We start from the raw sequence: 13,312 nt of genomic DNA, 5'->3' as shown, positions 1-13,312 counted from the left end.
CTCATAAGAACAAAATAATTCATATCATCAATCTTTAAGAAATTAGCATAAACATATAAACTAATACAAATCTTGAAATTATGACAATTATCTTTTATTTGGACAAGCAAGAACATTACCCTCTTGGAAAACAGATTTCTAAGTTCAAAAAACAGTTTAGGTAATGATCCTCATCCAATAGCTAGCAAAAAACCTGGAATTCTGCACACAGGTGCATCACCACGTCGTGGTAAGGACTACCACGTTGTGGTGAGCAGTCAGATGCAAAAATGGCAGAATTTCAACCTTGGAAAAACATGTAGCATCAAGTATAATAGAAAACAACTCATGGCTCTGATACCACTGTTGGGTTTTAGTATAGTACAACATCCTATGGTGCACATAGAACCCTAAAAGCTTTGGATCTATGTTTTCTCTAATTATACATGCAATATTGTTTCCAAAGCTTTAATCCTACAACTAGCATACAAATGATATAAACTACATAAAATACTAGTTAGAAGTTTACCTCTTTGTGTAGCTTGTAGAACTTGATGAATTTGGCCTTTAAAAGCTTAGCCCTAATAGTGTGGAAGCCTCAAATGGAATCACAACACATCATGTACAAAGGTGGAACTTGAGAGAGAATTCCATGCACCTAAAACACCCATGAACTCCAAGAACATTCATGTAGGCGTTTTTTAGGTTAAGAACATGTATTTATATGTTAGATTTCAAGGATCATGGGTATAACCCAAAACCATACCCATGGGTTTATGATCCATGGTTCATGTGGCCCAACTCTTTATGTATCCATACATAAACTTGGTCCAACATTGATCATAAATGTCACACCCCGCTAAAGCGGAAACACAGGGCGTGGCAGTACAAAGGGTTTCATCGCAAAAGTTAAAAGACAACACCAACCATAGTATTAAAAATCATTACAAATTCACAATGGGTTTGAACAACTTTTAAAAGAAATTACAATGTAAATTGAAATACAACACATGTGAATGCTCCTAAAAGTGAAGTGTCCCTAAGTGCCACTTACTCGATGATTCCTGAAAAAGCATGTAAAACGAGCGTCAACTATAAAAATAGTTGGTGAGTACTCACAGATAAACAAAATAATATTGGTTCCATGAATTGAAATCAAAGTTTTGATAAAAGTTTCCAATAATAAAAGTATATTGTTAAAATGAGTAAATAAGTTTGTAAAAACAAAGTTCTTTGTCATCATGAGAGATAATGTATGTTGCCCAAATAAGATGCAACATTCATATTCTCATGGAAGATAAAGTTCGTTACTCAAACGAGTAAACAAGTTTCATTGCTAAAATGAGCAATCAGTTTCGTTGCTACAAGGAGCAAACAATTTCATTGCTAAAACATGTATATAAGTTTTCAGTAATAACAGTTCGTTGTTGTAATGAGAAACAAAGTTCATTGCTATAATTAATAAACAAGTTTATTGCTATAACGAGAAACGAGGTTGTATGTGTATGAGCAAACAATGAGTCTCAACCAAACCTATGACTGAAGCCCTATCAAGATCTATGCTTATTGTTCCATAGATGAATATGGTATCATGCACTCCAACAATAGGGCGAGTGAGGAGTTGTCAATTCCTAATAGCGCTATCCATAATGACCATTGGCTCAAAGAGTTAATGGTTAGAGATAAGGGAAGGGCCTTAGTACGATAAGTTCTCATGTTCCGTGTTGCATAGACATACATAGAGAGACATAGCAATAAAATAGCAATCATGTTTGATACAAATCAATTTAAATACAACATTCAAATAATAGTTTTTCGGGACATGCTTTTCCACCCCAAAACATAAAAACTGAAAATAGGGGAGTGCGTGAATACTCACAATATGCAAAATATAGCAACCAAGTTTATACGAGTCAATTAAATACAACGAACATAAATAGTTTAGGACATGCTTTTCCACCCCAAAACATTTAAAAACAGAAAATAGGGGAGTGGTGAATACTCACAATACATTGAGATGATGCAAATGGTGCCTTGAACTACGTTCCACGAGTACCACTACCGATTCCTACAATAATGGTATTCGCTAGTGAGTCTCTAATCGAAATCTAATACTAGTATACTTACTACTACAATAGAATTATGCCAATATTGTGTCAAAATTTAATATTGATAAGTTACAAACATTTTTCTGTGAAAATTAAATTTCAATGGATCAATTGTTATATAACAATTTAAGTGGAAAATTCTCATTATTGAAATGTTATTATTTAACATTTTAGAGGTGTTCCAAAGATTAAATATTCAAAACTAAATCAATTTAGTTCTAAACTTTCCCAAACTTTGCATTTCAGTTTTAATTGATGTCAAACACCTTAAGATAAATTTTCTTGAATTTTTTATTTGTCTGACTATTTTTCACGATTTTAGTTTCTTGAATAACCATAAAATCATGAAAAATACTAAACAGTTAATAAAAATTACCAAACTTCAGATTTTGGTTCTAAATGTACTAAAAGACTTCTAGATAAATTTTCAGGGATTATGAATATGTATAACCATTTTTCACATATTTAATTCTCTAAATAGATACAAATTCATGAAAAATAGAAATCAGTTATGAAAATACCCCAAACTTTTTATAACAATGTCATTACACATACTTAAGTTGGGAAAAATATAAAAAGGGGTTTCTAAACTGTTTAACCCAATTTTATGATTTTTATGCATTTATTCTAATAAAAATGGGGATAAATAGAAAACAGCTTCCAAAATTACCCAAACTTTTTGTAACACTTTTATTATACATGTAGAAGCTGCGAAAAATATAAAATATAATTTTCAATTAGTCTTTCTATTTTTCTTTGTTTTATCCTCTTAAATAATCATTAATTGGAGAATAATTATCAAACAGTTAAAGTAAATTACCAAAATTTTTGTACACTTCATTTACAGAGTAAATAATCTGGGAAAAATACCAAATGTGGTTTTTATATACTAAAATCCGATTTTGTGTATTTAAGTGTATTTAATCTTAGAAAATAGGAGAAAAATAGTATACAGAAGAGAAAAATCAACACAAATTTTATGTAGCCTTCTAATGTACTAAAAAGTGTTCTGGTAAATGTTCATGAATTTTGGGTGAGCAGAACTATTTTTTCTATTTTTAGGCCATTATAAATACAAAAATCGGGGAAAAATAGGAATGCATTATGAAAAATTCTGAAAATATTTTTCTAAGTCTTATACCTCTGGTAGAAGCTGCGAAAATTGTTATACAGCCTTTTCCAATTATCTAAAGTGGTTTTATGATTTATTGGGGCTAAACAAAAAAAAAATTCAAAACCATATTAAACAGTAACAAAAGTCATTGAAACTTCATGGGAGATGTTTATTAACTTAAAGAACCATCCAAGAATTTTTCCAGAATTTATTTACTAGTGTAAGTATTTATATGATTTAACACTCTATTTTCTTATTATTTTCATATAAAAATAAAGAAAATATATATTGAGCTGAAAATTTCCAGAATGCATCTTCATACAATTTAACAACAATGAAAAATTGTTTTCTTATTTTTGATGTTGAAAACCATGCCTAAAGACTCAATAAAATGTATAGAGAAAACTTGGTTCTTGTGATTTATGTAAAGATTATTGATGTTACTTTGAGAATTTTTGCAACATGTTCCAAAGACTTTTAAATCAAGATCTTTTTGTACCTCTTAATATATGATGTTAAGAGTTCAAAATAATTTTTGAATGATTTTTAGTGATGAATAAGTCCTTTGAACATGCAACACAAAACAAATGTTCATAAGGAAAGTGCTGTTTGAGCAACAGTTTTGTAAAAATTGGTACAAATCGAAATATTGGAATTTTTTAGTGAGGTCAGATGGGTTTGAAAGCTAACTCAAAATATTATATTTCAGAAAAAGAATCATGAATTTTGGCTAAGAAATGAGTGAGATATGACAGTTTAAAGTCAGGTAAAGAAATCTGGCAGATTGCATGCATGATGATTGGTTAGAAAAGTGAGTTTTCATCATTTCCTTGAGTAAATCTTTTGAAGTATTTTAAATATATCATGATAACCTCATATTTTAGTCATGTTTCCAGATATCAAAAGATTAAAACTTATCAAAATGTATACATGCATTTATGAACAAAATTTTGTTTCTCAAAAACTCTTAACTTGAGTTTGATGTTTTAATCCTTAAAATCGATTTTTGCACTAAGATCATGAACATGCAACCTTGTTTATCATACATGCATGGTGTTAAAACACATCCATCATGTTGTAAAAACCATTTTAACAAAAAGAAAACAAGTTTGAAGAAGATGAAGAAGGAGAAAGTGTAAGAAAAAGAGCAAAACTTGAAGGAAAAGTGAAGTAGAAATCGATTTTATCTTCAAGAATACCACAAGATGATGAAGATTTCGAGTTTGAGGAGTGTTCTTGGGTTTGTTTTCTGGAAAATTTCTTGGTTCTTAGAGGGAGGAAGAGAGAATGGAGTGGTGTTTGGAGAGAAAAAGTAGAGAGAAGGTAGAGAGAGTTTTCTAGAGAGAGAAAGAAGAGAGATGTGTGTGTTTGGAGAATGAGAGTGTGAGAGAGAGATATGGGGAGAGAGGGATCCGATTTTAGGGGAGGAGAGGCTCTCTCTCTCTTGTTTCTTTTATAAAAATTCAAATCTTTTATAAAAATATCCAACTTTTTATAAAATGTGCACTTTAATCTTAGTTTTTATGCATAAAACTCTTGATTTTTGACTTATAAATCAAGGGTAAATGTTAATAACTAAATCTTTATTTTTCATTGAATTGTATTTCATAATAGTTATTATGATAAGATAATATTATAAGGTTCATAATTGTTTTTATAGGATTTTTAAGGTTAAAGTTTATAAATATGAGTTTTTAGGGCTTTTAGGGTTTTGGAGTTTCATAAACTTTGAATATCAAAATAAATAGAATATTTGAGACTTTAAATTATCTTATGGTATTATAACTCTTTTATGGTTATAAATAATGTTTGTAATTTATTTTTATCGGTTTATTGGCATTCTATATAGTGATTCCGAGATTCAAGCGAAATTGAGGAATCGAGTATACTAGTCCTAGTCTTCAACTTTGACTTAAGTTCCTACGAGACTCGGACCTAATTTATACCACTAGGTCAAGTGCATGATGTGTGTATATGATTCATTAAAAGGTGTTCGATTCAAAGAGCGACCCGTATATGGATAGTCACTACAGTTAAGTAGTTGTAGAATTCGCATATCAATGTGAAATCTAAGTACACCATCCATTGTTTCTAGCTGTTTCCAAGTTTCTACTAGGTTATAACTTAGCTTCTAATTACTAAGTCTAATATGTGTTGTGCCTATATGTGCAACTAAGTTTATTCAAATCTAGAACCGACTCGAATTTTGACGGTCGTCACAATAAACCTAACACATATAAATATAAATATAACTAATTACCATAATTAGTCCCCATAGATTTATTTAGTTTCTTTTGATCACTGAATTAATTCTTGATCAATACTAATTAAAACATATGATTTCATATTAATATATTATAACTTATAATATATTAATAAATCATATATATATATATATATATATATATATATATATATATATATATATATATATATTTATATATAACCTTCTCTCATGAATTCATCCTAACAAATTGTCCTGATGATATGCAACCCAAATGGACCATGCTACTCTCGGGTCAAGTACATACCAATAATAGTTATGGGCTTAGACATCTAATCCAACAATAGCTGCGAGCGAAGCGTCAAAGGAGGCTATATGGTTGAAAAACTTCATTGGAGACCTTGGAGTTGTGCCAACCATAAAGGAGCCTATGGAGATTTTATGTGATAACGAATGAGCGGTTGCCTTAACCAAGGAACCGAGGGATCATGGCAGATCCTGGCATATCAACAGAAAATATAATTTCATCAGACATCGTGTAGAAGAAGGACTCCTCGTGGTCAAGAGGGTATCGCCAGAAGAGAATCCTGTAGATCCCCTCACAAAGGGTCTGAGTAGGACTAAGCATGTTCAGCATAACGAGAGCATTTGCCTGAAGCATGATATTAATTTTAGCGATTAGATAGGTAGTTAGAAACTCGTAACAATATAAATGTAATTGACATTTGATGATTAATTAATGGAAGATTTATTTATGAGTAAAGTTTACTATCTTTTGTCAATTATTTATCTTGTGTCTCACTTTGCATGTTTTACTTCCGAAATAATTGGATTATTCAAATTATCCACAGTCGTTCATACTTTGGAAGTAAGTTATGAAGTAAGGCTGTCATGAATTGGCTTGTAGATTGTCTAAGTGCTTAGACATATCAAAGGTTTGCTACAACGTTCATGAGTACACCTGAAATAGGATTTGAGTATTGGATTAAACCCACGTTCATTTGAATCACTTCATGGAATTTATCACGAGTGATTGTGAGACAATAATATTGTATAATCTTTAAACCGAGATATATGAGTTGTTGTTTACAAGTTGGTTGTTCATTGATACTACGTAAACGCATCAGTAACTTGATGTTATAAAATGTAGTGTTGTGTGCGACTTGATGTGTAAATAGTACAAGCATATAGGTCAAAGTTTATCTGTTCCTTTTGCCCTAACGAGAAAAGCAATATCTTGGGCCCCTCGATGATTTTGTGTTGACTTATGTGTCAGGCCCGGTCAGGACTGAATTGATGTGTTCAATTAAGTTCTATGTCAGACAAATCATAAATCGGGAAACAAATTGTTGGACAATGAGAATGATTCTATTCCATGTCTTTGTCCACATGATATCTTGTAGAACAGAGGATTATATGATCCCTTATCTAAAGGACACGTCATTGACTAGGTAAGAGTTCGACAACGGCTTTTGAAAGCTACGATTGCTAGTCAGATTCTGAAGTCATACTTGCAGTTATAGTTATTAGAGTTATCCAAGTGGGAGACTATTGAATTAAGTGTCTAAGCCCATAACTATAATTGGTATGTACTTGATCTGATAGTAGCATGGTCCTTTTGGGTTGCCTTCACCATAGCAACTTGACATGATGACTTTGGAGAGAGAGGTTATTTAATGATTTATTAATATATTATAAGAATAATATATTAATTAGAAATCATATTATTTAATTAGTATTTAATCAAAAAGTAATTTGGTATAAATTTTGAGATTAAATGAACTGATTAAAAGTGTGGGGACTGATACTGCAAATCACTGATAGTTGCAGTATTGGGCTGATGGACTCCCTTTGAAAGGGTTGGACGAAATCTATAGGAGGCCCTATAGAAATCACGTAAGGCCTTCCAGAAGGGAGGTCCATGGGCTACTTGGAGCCTAAGTCAGGAATTAGGGTTTTCCTGGAAACCCTAGCAGCCACAAGTATTTAAAGACCCCTAGACCTCTCAATTTCGACCACTGCTTCACAAGGTGTAACCCTAGCCGAAATTCTGCTCTCTCTCTCTCACTCATCCTTTGCTTTTGGTGTTTGTGACTCCATTAGAGGTGCAACACGTGAGGCACTCAAGCTTTCAAGAGTCAAGATCATCCGTGGATTACTTGTTATTACGAGATAACAAGAAATGTAACAATCAAACCCTAGTTCCATATTGTTTTTCTATGAAATTGTATACTAGTATTAGGGTTATTGCTTTGGAAGATCTATTTGTATGTATAACCAGAGAAAAACTTAGATCCAAAGTAATAAGGGTTGCATTAACACATAGGAATGTTGTTATGCTCAAAACCCAACACCCAGGAGCTTAGTACGCTAAGCGTACTGATAATATACGCGGGGCGTACGCTTCCAGCGGACTTTGGGCTTCCGTTGGGCCTTCGGGATACTTGGGCCCTAATGGACCTTGGGCCTGGACCTATTTGAATAATTGGGCCTTAGAATTTATTATTGGACCATAAGTAGCATGGTTGGGCCTTTTGGGCCTTGTGGCCCATAATTGTTTTAGACTTGGATGTTAGGCCCATTAATGTAGAAAATTTTTGGGCCTTAGTGAAGAGTTTGGGCCTATGCCTTGAGTTGTGATCTAATTCTAATTAGGTTGATTTGTCCATTTTCAGGGTGAGATTTTACGGACCGGTAGCCGAGCAATATTTTTTTAGCAGACTGAGGAGAGTCTTCTCACTATATCCATAGGTCGAAGGAACCAATGCCGACCCATTATCTGATTGTGGATTGTTAGTGGTTGTGCATCGACTTGTATGAAGACCATAGGGGTAGCCCATGGAGATTGGATATCAGACTATGGGGGTAGCCCATAACATTCCAGGTAAAGATCATAGGGGTAGCCCATGACACATGGATGTCAGACCTTGGGGGTAGCCCAGGAATTCCAGTTAAAGACCATGTGGTAGCCCATGACAACTTTATGTGTGTTGTATGATATTCTATGGTTGTATGTTATGTGATATATGGGAACTCACAAAGCATTAGTTTACGGTTTATTTGGGTGTTTTTATGTACTTCTAGTACTAAAGGGAAGGGTCCGACTTAATGGCGCAACATTCACTCTTCAACTTTTTCCACATATCTATTTTTGGATACTCTGATATTTGATACTATATGATGTAATGGGTTTTTAGAACAAATTATGATTGTATTTCTATTTTCAAAAATGAAAAATTTGTTCGGGTTTTTGGGCTGTTACACAACCTATATCCGATTCACTTTTTATAACACATACACTGTATCGTGTCGCACGCGAAACTTAGATAAATCATAACTTCCTGATACTAAGTCAGATTTAAGAGTTCTTTATAGCCACATACTTATGATCACGACTACTAAAACTTTCGTTAAGTTTATTTGTCATAAATAATCTTTTATTTTTAATCTTTATTTTATCGCTTCAACGATAAATTTTATATTAAAGTTTTCTACACATATTATATAATCTTAATATTTTCCACTTAATGTGTACATGATAATTCTTTATTATCTCATAACACATATAAAAAACAATTATTTTAATTAACGATTTTAATTATTCGATAAAATGTATAATTATTACGATTATACTATAAACATCTAGCCCAAAATTAAGGGCGTTACAAGGACTTCGATGCACAGGTATTAAATAAAATTTATTGCACTTTTTAATTAATATTCTACTTTTATATATATATATATATATATATATATATATATATATATATATGGAAATCTATTAAACTTTAAAGGTTTAATGGAGTGTAGTTTAATGGGGTAAAGTAGTATGACAAACGTTAATGTGACAATTTGAAAGGTTTAATGCATTTGGATATGACCTTAAGCCGGTGAGTATGAGTTCTCTCGTCCGTATATTTTTTTCACTCTCTACACCATATCATTTTAGCTAGGAAATAATCACCACACCACTTCCATGTCATTTTTTCGAGTTTCTTTATTTTATTTATATTTTTTCAATAATTATATAAATAAGTTTTATAAATTTATAATACATGTCATTAATATATATATATATATATATATTAAAATTGTCCTAAGTTAGCAACAGTAAAATCCCTTTTTTTTTTTTTTTTTTTTTTTTTTTTTTTTTTTTTTTTGTCTATTTCAGTCCTTGTAGTTTCCCTATTTCTCTTTAGGGTTTTTTTTTTATATTTTTGGCCGTTTGGGTCTCAAATGGTATCTCTTACATTTTTCTGCCTTTGTGTTTTTACTTTCCACGTGTTCTGCTGCTTCTTTTATTTTTCACGTGTTCCGTTCTTAATCCCTCCACCCATCCACCGCCTCAGATTCTTCTTGATTCTTCATTATCGCTCATTTCCACTGCCTCGAATTTTCTGTTTCCAAGTCCATTCCAATCCACCGGTTTCCCTCGATAGATTGATTTCCCTCAAAACTACCAGATAACACCCACCGATACATCACCTACACCCTCCGTCGCCAACACATCAACATCACCCACCGTTCCTAGATTTTTCTTTTCTTCTGTCTTTCTTTTTTCGCGATCGATGCTCCTTTTCTTTTGCCTCTCACGGTGTTTCTCTTCTGCTCACAAATTAACACCGCCCTCCAACCGGGGTTAGTACCGCCAAAGCTCCACCGACTTGCTTCAAGCTGAGACGTTTCCCATCTTCGCTACCGCCAGCCCCCACCTACTCTAACCTTGCGCATCTTCACGCCGACCGCCTCAGCGTACAGTATCCAGATGATGCTACCGACGACGCCTCCGCCTCCGCCTTCTTTCACGCTGTTAACGCCACTCACTTCAGGTATACATACTGGTTTCTCATCTATTATCTATTTTTCCTCCACTATTAAATATAGTTATAGCGCTGATTACTACTGAAATCGTCACTTTTTATCTCTTTCCTTGGGTAAGAAAACTCTAAACCCACAGGCATATCCGACAACAGTTAAGAATGGGAGAGAGTTCAATGACTATCAATTGAGAGATAGAGATAGCTGCAGGCGCCTTTGTGCTGATGTCGGTACTGTTCATAGCAGAAAGAGGCAACGCTGCTGGTGGGTTGGAGTGGCGATGGTGCTGTGATTTTCCAATTATCAGCCCTAAAACTTCTTCTTTTCTGTCATATAAACCAAAAATTACCTTGATAAAAAAGTATTTGAGTGTTACGTAAGAATTCTGAAATTTGTTATGCATGTTAAAATTTCTGATTCGATTTGTTTTTTTTTAGCTTTCAGAGATGGCATATGTAAAATGAAGATGAAGAATTGAACCGGTAAGCATCTGCAATCATCTTTTTGTCTTTTGCTTGCAAATTAATTTTTGTTCCTTTTTGATTGACATTTTTTTAAACGGCATGAAATACTTGGTGATGTGTATGGTTGATTGGAAACAGTTGCTACTCATCTCCAAATTTACAGGTTTTGTTTTTGATTTTTGTAATGTTTCTATCGATTAACAAGGGTATGGTTGTGGTTTTAGTGAGGTTTTGATGCACAAAAACTGTTCGATGAAATGTCTGCATGAAACCTAAGTAAACTATATATGTTTGTTTGCTTTAGTTTGATGTTTGTTTTCTGTTTTACATCTTTTTAATTTTAACTATCTTACCATCTGTATTTAGTTTACTGATATATTCCATTTAAGGATGATCATAGGTTCCTTATTGACCTCCATTTTAAACATGGATGGCTGCTCGAAAGTTCGCTGCTATTTTTCTCTTTTACTCGGTCGCCCTTTGGCATTGCTTAATGGGTAAAAAGGTAATCTTATAGTTTTCATACCATTTTTTTTAAATGTTTAGTAATTTGATTCTTATAAAAATCATTATGTTTTGATTTCACACCTTTAGTTAGTAATTTGTTTCTTTACATAGACTGCATTCCAAGTCTTCCACTACACTTCAATCAAGTCGGTCAATAATAAAAGCTTTTTTCTTTGTTAATTTGTTGTCCTACATGTGTAAAGTATAACGGAAGCTAACTTTGTTATTATTAATTAGAAGGGGTTAATGGTTAAGTTGCCATCAAGTTAAACTCTATGTGCTTCTAAATACAGTTTGATGACATTTTATGAAAACTTATGTGGTTTTGTACTTTAGCTGGCCTCCATAATATTTTTAAGTCTGATCATCTTTACAATGTGCATTTTTTTATTTTTTTATTATCATTTAACACTATTTATATTTTTGTCAAATCATTCAAACAGGGACTTTATAATTGCCTACGTTTATTTGTTTATAATCTTTGTTCTCAGGTGTTTATGGTAAAAAAAAAAAACTTTCAATTTTATTTTTTCAAGGATTATCTATTGCCTTAGTTTATGCTCCAAAAAGCCACATGCTTCCAATTTCGTTATGTATACTAATGTTTGTTTTTATTTATGTATGATCAACTTTTTTCTTTTACATATCATTTAATGCCCCCTTTTTTCATTGGTATATTAATCTATGTTTTATTTATACTTTGTAAAGAAATCGAAGAAGACTCCCAATTATAGGAAACAAGAGGTTTCTTCATCTTTAAATAAATGTAATAAATTGGCTTGCTTCCTATGTTGTGATGGTTGTTTGATCCTTTCCACTACAGATAAAGATGGATGTCTTTTTAATATGAAGGTAAGTGTTGTCTCTCTATTATAAATTAATGTATACGTAAATTACACAATAGATTTTGCTTTCACTCAAAAAGTGGTTTTTAGAAATTATCTAACATAAGTATGTATATCATAATTGATATGTTTTTTCAACTCAAATATGTTTAAAACTATTATTAGAATGATTAGTTACTTAAAGACGATGATGATTAACCAAAAAATATCCAAATAAATGGTTTTAACTTAATTAACAGGTATAGTAGTTACAAATAATATTAAAAATCAAATTTAAATAGATCATACTTTGGAAAAAAAGAACAGTTTTTATGAATTATTCCTCTTCTTATATATTGGTAGCAAGTTCTCTATAGTATGTTTTTTTTCTTTATAATAGATTATACTTTGGAAAATCCATCCAATCATAGCATTCAAAATTTATAAGTGGAATTTTAGAACTACAATGTTGTAATGGATTTAATAAATAAATCATAGTATGTTGCTATTTCTTGCATGGATATTAACTGGCCAGTAATCTATTGTGGTTTTGCTTGCAGGTTACAGATTTACATCAGGATTCTAAGTTTGTAATGGTATATAAATTTTAGGAGGTTCTGACACAAAAAATGGAATGGAGCACGTATATGATTTCTTGAGATTGGGTTGCTATTTCTTGCATGACAGTTATGGATCGAATTGTATTTTTATTCACCATTTTCTTTTTTGCAGGTTGTAAACAAAAAGAAAGAGACAATCATCATGCCATTGTTCCTCGAGTTAATTATGGCTGCTGGAGAAAAAGCCTGTGTTTCCATTGAAGGTGTTAATTTTCTTGAACCAAATTCTAATATTGACATTGTTGTTTTTTAATACAGCTTGTACAGGCAGAGTTGAAAAAAAAAAATCATGATATATGTAGTCTTATTTTTGTATCTGCTTAAGTCTGATGGTTTGTTTGCAAAAAGACAAAATGGGCGTAAATATTAAGAATAACAATGTACTTTCTTTACAACTACTCATAACAGAGTACCACAACTGTCAAAGCGTACCACAAACGACCAAAACAATCTCTTATAACAAATCCATACCCCGCGAAACGGGGTTCCTCATCTAGTTTAAATAAAAGCACATTATTTAAATAAAAACATATTATTTAAATTGAAAATGAAAACGTTACAAAACCATAAAAAAGTTACGACATATTAAAAACATAAAATGATCCAAAGTCTAAGTCTTATTTTCCAAAGAAAATAAAATAATAATAATAAAGT

At 31.9% G+C, this 13,312-nt stretch overlaps 1 long non-coding RNA gene across 13 annotated transcripts; it reads left to right on the top strand.

Annotated features, from left to right (window-relative positions):
- The first annotated feature begins 9,719 nt into the window (after positions 1-9,719).
- Positions 9,720-13,053, top strand: LOC145126111 (uncharacterized). Of its 13 annotated transcripts, XR_013716330.1 has the most exons (7): positions 9,720-10,254; positions 10,365-10,507; positions 10,681-10,725; positions 10,846-10,870; positions 11,108-11,212; positions 11,923-12,066; positions 12,599-13,053. It is a non-coding gene; the product is annotated as an uncharacterized LOC145126111 (long non-coding RNA). The 13 variants fall into 13 exon arrangements; XR_013716331.1 differs by lacking the exon at positions 10,846-10,870; XR_013716329.1 differs by lacking the exon at positions 10,846-10,870 and having other exon boundaries at positions 11,097-11,212.
- Positions 13,054-13,312: the final 259 nt, after the last annotated feature.

This window comes from Lactuca virosa, chromosome 7, assembly GCF_052849685.1.
Source record: "Lactuca virosa cultivar CGN04683 chromosome 7, Lactuca_virosa_CGN04683_v6, whole genome shotgun sequence".
In the NCBI taxonomy this organism is placed as follows: Eukaryota; Viridiplantae; Streptophyta; class Magnoliopsida; order Asterales; family Asteraceae; genus Lactuca; species Lactuca virosa.
Note: the sequence above shows the minus strand (reverse complement) of the source record. Positions and strands in the feature narration are given on the sequence as shown.